This window comes from Pezoporus wallicus, unplaced genomic scaffold, assembly GCF_028554395.1.
Source record: "Pezoporus wallicus isolate ANWC-B61680 ecotype Strahan unplaced genomic scaffold, APGP_CSIRO_Pwel_v1 contig_13539, whole genome shotgun sequence".
NCBI classification, from domain to species: Eukaryota; Metazoa; Chordata; class Aves; order Psittaciformes; family Psittacidae; genus Pezoporus; species Pezoporus wallicus.
The window spans coordinates 230,153-237,397 of record NW_026638923.1 but is presented as its reverse complement, the minus strand read 5'-3'; positions in this window follow the sequence as shown (position 1 = coordinate 237,397).

Sequence of the window (7,245 nt, the reverse complement as noted above, 5' to 3'; positions counted from 1 at the left end):
GGTATTTGCAAGGGTAAACAGAGCCCCGAAGGCTGCGGGGGGAAGGTGGATATCGTTGCCTCAGTTTCAAGCACCGCCCGTGGCAAAGAAAGCGAGGCACCGGGAGCAGCACGGCGGGCTGCAGGGGTCGTGGGGCTGATGCCGGCCGGGGGCCGGTCCCGCCGGGGCAGGACTCGGGCGGGGCACCGGGAACCTCCAATGGGGGAGAACTGAGGCCGCGCTGCGGGATGCCGCCATCCCCAGTCTCGGCTCCTTGCTCAGTGACGGCGGCTCGGCAGGGTGGCGGCGACGGCGGCGGCAGGGCTCAGCGGCTGCCGGAAGAAAGGAGAGAAACGAAGAAGAGGGAAGCGGTGCGTCCGAGGAGCCGGGGTAAGCGCCTTCCCGCGGGGCGGAGGAGGTCAGGGTGCAATTGCGAGGGTTTCCCACTAGATGTCTGCACAGCTAATGATAATTGAAGGCTCTGTCCTTTCCCTGGTGTAGCCCCCAGAGCCCTACCCTCCAGCATCTTGACGTCTGTCACCCCCTTTAGAAATTAAATCCCTTTCCCTCTATCATCCTTCCCCCGCTTTTCTTCCCCCCTTTGTTTAATTTTTCTTTAAAGTGCATTCTGGATCTTAGGCTAGAATAAAATACTGATTTCTCCACAGACAAAGCTCTCTGGTGTACGACTCACGCTCTTGGAATCCTTTTATGACCTTTGATGTGTTTAAATAACACGGTAAAACTGTGCACACACCTCGGATTAAACTTTAATCATCCCAAGTCAAGGACATCCAGGTGGTAAATGACTTTACTTTGACATTTCTACTTTAGAACAATATATGATCCCAGTCGCAGGTCAGAGAGACGTTCTCAGTCTTTTCACCCTTAGAAGCTCAAATATGATTTTACCTACAGAGTTTAGAAACTCGCCCATGCTGTTACCTTCTAAAAAATAAAATAAAATTAAAAGAAAAAGAGACAAAAAGAAAGAAAAAAAAATATAACCAATCCCCAAAATCAATGCTGCCGGGATTCTGATTCTATCAGGTACCTACATACAGACTCCCCATAGGACATTGAAAACGTTCCTCTCTGTTAAGCACTGCTCTGCCTCTCGTGGGCTATGTGTGTGTATAATGATCCATACGGGAATCTAGACAAGCTTTCTTATACATGTATGCATATGTTCCCTTCGTGTGAAAAGTTGTGCCGTAGTTGACTGATTTAAGAAAAAAAAAAAGACTGCAGACTCTCTGTGGTCCCGGTGAGGTGCGAGCACCCCCTAAGAGCCCAGAGTGAGCTTGGGTCCTCACGAAACAAAACACCCTAACAAATAATGTAAGTACGTTTAAGAGAAATCTGGAACTCTTTATTTGCTCCGCTGCTAGCACCTGGTTTTAAATCGGACAACTTTGGGTTAAGACGTACGAAAGAAAGGGATTTATGGGCCTTTTTATTGTCAATCAAAGTTAAGTTAGTGACAACTAAATTTTGCGTTGATTTTTACTAACGGATCCCTTCTCAGCCTCGGCATATGCTTGTCTTGGAAGCTGTGGAGTGCAGGGAGCTAAAGCCAAGACTTTTGCATGGAGTTTTAGGTCCTGGACTCGCCTATAGGAAAGGCCTAAGCATGGGGAATCCCATCCTTCTTTTTTATTCTTTTTTATCTCAGCTTTGACTGTGAGTTACACCCGCTCCGGAAAACAAAAAAAAAAAAAAAAAGAAAAAAAAAAGAAGAGGTTAACTATGCGATAAATTTCGAGGGAAACTGGTGGGAGGGAGGCGGGCTCGGGCAGTTGGCTTTGAGGGTGCAGTTAGAAGCAGGCCCATGTAGGTAGCGCAGTCTTACGGGGAAAGAGGTGAGATTTTGGCTCCTCTCGGGAGCCAAATTCCTCGGGAACTTGTGACCTTCGCAGCATAAAAAGCAAGAGAGTGAACGGTCAGCCGGCCCCGGACACACGGCAGGAGAACCGAGAAGAACATCGACACCCTCCTGGGGTCTGCCCGACCCCATGAAGTGTGGAAGGTGCTCCCGGCTCCCCGCTGGAAGCACGGGGGACAGGGGGGAAATGCTGCTGGCACAGAGACCTGTGGTCGTGCACGGACCTTGGCACACTCCCGAGACTTTACTCCCCTTCATTTCCAGAAGTTTGGAAGTGTTGAGTGAGAAAAAAACATCTTCGCCAAATTTCTCGGGATTTGGTGAATTGTAGGAGAGAAAAGGTCTGCTCCCGCTCCCTTCCGATACATCTGGGCTGGGCCAGGCGGCGTTATTGCCTTACGGACTGTTTCTCTTGAGTGGAGATAAATCTGGGCGAAGGAGACCCGGTCGCCATAATCGCGTCTCCCTGAAGGACAAAAGGCTGTTCTTTTTTTTGTTTCTTTAAAATTCACGGGTCTAATTATTTAACTGTTCGCTCTCTCCTCCTCTTCTAACTATGAACTCAAGATGTTTAACGTTGGAAAAATACATCAGTCGTTTTATACCGGGACAGAGCCTTTACTTGTGAAACTCGCTTTAAAAAAAAAAAAAAAACACAACCAAATCTGGAAATAATTAACTCGTACAGTTGAGAACATTATGTTTCTTATACTGTAAACGTGTCCTTACACCTTTACAAGACGTTACAGAGGACTTACTCAACTAATTGAAACTGTTATATAGCAGAGTTATGTATTCGACATACTCGTTACATTTCATCTTTATGGACTTAGAGTTTTATTCCTTTCACAGTCTTGTGATTTTTTTTTTCCCCCCAGCAGCCGGTCTTTTAATCTGCAAGAAGAAGAGACACTCGAAAAGCTGCGGGAACAGAAGCAATTTAGCGTTATTTTCTCTATAGCGGGGTGAGACGGATCATACCAGCATGGACATAGTATTGGAAAAGTAGGTAGCTCGAAAATACGAGAGCCAAAATTTTATCCCCTATTCCAACACCCCTGGGAACAATGTAGATGTGCCTACTGGATACTTTCTACTAGGTGGATTGGGTGGTGGAACCTCCTGCTTTTCCCTTCCCCCTGAAAAAAGGAAGAAGTAGTAGTAGTAGAGGTGGCAATAATAAAATAACAATAATAATAATTAAAAAAAGAAAGAAGGAGCTTCTTCAGATGCATCCTTGAGCTGGGAAAGAGGGGAGAACAAAGCCGAGCGGGCAGTGAGATGCACCCATCCCACTGAGCACCAGCATTGGGTGGCGATGACAGCCCCATCGCTGGCTGACCACAGGGATAACCTTCGCGTGGGTCCTGGGAGCCGGCAGGACACCGCTGAGCATCTGGGCGTGTGTGTAAGTGTGTGTGTATGAGTGAGCGTGCACCCACAAGGAGCAGCGGGATCGCAGCTCCTCGGGGTCCCAAGCGCGATCCTTTCTCCTTCCATGTCTCCTGCCCATCCTCTCGCCTCTCTGCAATGTCCCTTTCCTGGCCAAGGCGACTTTCTCCCGCAGACAGTTTGTCCTTCATGCTGGTCGCCAGCGAGCCAACAAGGAAAGGTTTTCACTGCTCCCACCAGTGTCACGCCTTCGGGAGCTGATGGAGATTCTTGTTCCGCCCAAAATAACCAGCGTTTACATAGGCTGACACAAATGCCCGATTCACGGGCCGGAACAGAGACCAGGATGTGGCTGTGCTCTGGGCTCGGATTTATGCTAAAGATACAGTCCTGCAATTATCATATTACGTTATTTTCAGCTCAGAGGGCAGCAGCTATTTCAGATTAATAAATTCGTGTCGTGTTCCCCCCCCCCCCCCCAAATTTCGTAGCTGATGTTTAAAGGCAGAACCTGACACATCAAGAAGAAAGGCAGATTGAAGACGTGAAATCTAGTGCAGGAAGGATCACTTACAGGAGGGAGGGACATGCATATTTCTTTCGCGCGCGTGTAGGAGCCAATACGCCCACACATTTACAGCTGTGCTTGTAGATGACGGAGAGCGCAGAGTTTGAGAAGATGCTTTATGAAGAAGTGTTTCCAGGGCAGTGCTGCAGTTTCAAATCTACAAGCGAGGCTTCCCGCACAGAAATCAGTCTGCATCCCTGTCCGTTCCCTCGCCTGTCAGAGCAATGAACCGCCCCGGCGAGAAAGAGATAAACCTCCGGCTACAGGCTCATCCTACTCTGTAACGCCGAGTATTACTTGGCTGCAGCGGCGGGCGGGACGCGGAGCCGCGCAGGTGCTACTGCAGAGGGTCCGGCCCCGCTCTCCGCAGCTCCCCATGAAGGACCCTGTTTCGGGCGGCAGGTGATGGGGAGAGTGCGGCCGCCGAACCATGTGCTCTGCAAGCATTGGCGCTGTCTCGTCTCAACAAGGGGATGTGAGATCAATGCCGACTGATGGCTCCCCACAGCCCCGCTCCCTCTCCCCGTTTCTCCTCCCCTCCCTCCCGCCCCCTCTTCCCGAGGTCTTTCGCTGGTTTCAATAAAAAGCGAGGATTTAAGCTTTCTCCCCTTCAAATCAAAGAGGCGTTACGATTGGCAGGAGCAAGGGCAGATGGAGTATTTTCAAAGATATTTCCGAACAATATGCCCCCGACATGTCCGAAGTTTCTCGGGAAGCGAGCATTGTCTAGTAAAACAATGACGGTAAATAAATCAGTCATCGGGGTCCCCGTCGGGATCCTGGCGGGGTTTAGCCCGGGTGGGTGACTCTCCTTCCCCGGCTCTCTACTCATTAGAAAGTTAATAGGAGACGCCGGGGATTTACCCCGGGGTGAGGGAGGAGGTGGAACAAGTTTGCCAAGGCCCAGGCAGCGGGAAGAGCTTTGCCAACAGCTAGCTGCCTGGCAGGCGGGCTGTGAGAGGCTGGGAAGCCCGTGGGCACCGGGAACGGGATGCAGCGTGGGGCTCTGCCCGGCCCATCGCTGCCGTGTAGAGGCTGCGCGGGCTGTGTGCTCACGGCTGTTTTGCTGTGGCCGACGCTGCTTTTGCTCACCATCCCCCTCTCTCTTTTTTCTTTTTTTCCCTTTATTTTTATTGTTTTGTTTTTTTTTTCTCAAAAGGTTAACCGGGTATACATAAGATTTATAGGCCTCTGTGAAAAAGTGAAAATTAAAACAAGTCTTTCAGGTATAAAATACACTCCCGAAAAAAAAAAGTTTCGAGATTTATTTGCTCAATTTTTAGTTGATAAACTCCATATTACTCCGAAGAGAGAAACTTCTCTCGCTTACTGTGTGCATGAGGTAGGATTTACATTTGCACAGAGGAATCACATTAGGAAAGAGACGGTAAAGTCCTTCTGAAGGTGATCTTTTTCAGTCCCGTAGCCTACTGTCCCCCTAGAACAGAGTAAATTTTCTGCTGCCCTGGTTAAAGTGAAGCAGAAAGTTTTATGGCGTCCACCGCGGTTTCAGTTGAAAAGTTTTGCATGAAAGACGGAGAGATTAATGCCCCAGAGCTAAATTTGCTGCTGGAGAGCTTGGAGTCCTGCACAGTCCCGAAGGTTTACTAGTCAGTATGCTTTTTACTGCAGAGCTCGTGTGCTCTGTCGAAAGTAATTCCTGAAGGGGTATATTTTGCACTGGGTTTAACTTTTTAAATGGTCACCCATTTTAAATCTTGAGAGGCTGAAAATCAAGGTATATCCGTTCAGTGAAAATAACCCGCCCCAGCTCTCTACTGTTAATGAACAGAAATTATTCCACTTTCATCTCACCCTTCAGAAATATTTTTACTTAGAGAGGGCTGGCTGCTAATTGGGGTGTGCAGTTGCCTTTAATCTCTTACACAGCACTTGGAACCTACCCAGAATGAATCAAAATGAGCCTGATAAACAAGAAGTAAACATGGCTTCCCAGTAAAACTCGTTTTATGATCACAGCTTGTATGCCACCTCAAAATATTAAGTTTAGGCATTGAAGGCATAAAGAATAAAACCCCTTTCCAAAGTCACTAATGCTCACATTTGGTACTGTTTTAATCTTCTCTATTAGAAGTACAAGTAAGGAATATGTTTTGTTCTAATAAACTATGGATGGAGTACAAATTTGCATGTTTACATGTACTTTCAAACCCAGAAGCATACCCAGAACCTATGGATAAATATGTGTATTTTTTTTTTTCAAAAGCAAATTATCAGATCATCGTCTGAGCAGGAGTGCTTTCTCTTCTTCTGTGGTTTTACTAGTAAGTAGAAAGAGCAGAGCGTATATGTGCTCTTGTGTATGTTCGTGTGCACAAATGTGTGAACAGGAAGGAGCTCTGCTGCGGGCTTTCAGGCTTATGCATAGTGAGATGGGTTGGTTTGTAGGAGTCATAGCACAGAAAATCTTTGGTTGAGTAAGCTGTAGATCACAGTTTCATGACAGCTCAGCCAGTTACCAGAAAAAGAGTCCCTGGACATGGAAATGCCTCTGATGAAACCTGTGTCATAGGGCTTGCTGTGCAGAAGTAAGCACTACACTGAACATCCTGAAGCCTCAAAATCACTGGACCCTCTTCTCACCAGAGAAAATTAATTCAGTTCATATAGTGGGAAATGCCATTTGCTTGTTTGCTTGTTTGTTTGCTTGCTTGTTAGTTCTATTTATGCCCATTCCTATGGAGCTCATCCCCCAAACATCTGCATCCCGACTGGAGCCAGATCTGTTTTCCTGGGTGAAGCTCCATCCTTATTCAGTAGCAGCACGTTGGAAATGTCTGCTAAGGAAGGAATCAACCCGGCTGCAGCTTTCGGTGCTCCTGTTAGAGACCGGAGTCTGCTCCCCTCCTAGGATACTATCACACAGGAGTACAAAACAATTAAATGAGCCTAAGAGTCATTCGAAATAACAATGGCGAGGTGAAAAGTCCTGTGTTTGTCAAAGGATCTCAGAAAACAGGTGAAGAATTAAGACAGGACTTAATGCTGTGCATATTGCATGTAAATGAAATATTTAAGCTGCCATTTCATCTCTCCTGTGTGCTTGAACACCCCCAACAGTTCTTTGAACAAATATTTAGTTTCCAAGCTATAAATTCATCTTATGCAAAGAGAAAGCTTTTAGGATCTCCAGTTTAAACTCGTTCCTACCACTTGTGGTGCTGAGAATTATCAAACCGGTCAGCTTACCTTTCCCACGACTGGTAATTAAAAGTAGAGCCGGGGGTGTGAGGGGCAGGATAAAAGTAAGAATAATAGCATTCAAAAAATTGTGAGCTCACAAATTGTGATTGGCATCCTTCCTAGTTAATTTCTTTCTTCACTTAACTCCTGATTTCCTTTTTCCAATACCCCTGCAGCAGCTCTGTACCCTGCAGAATATTAAGAGCCCTTAATAATA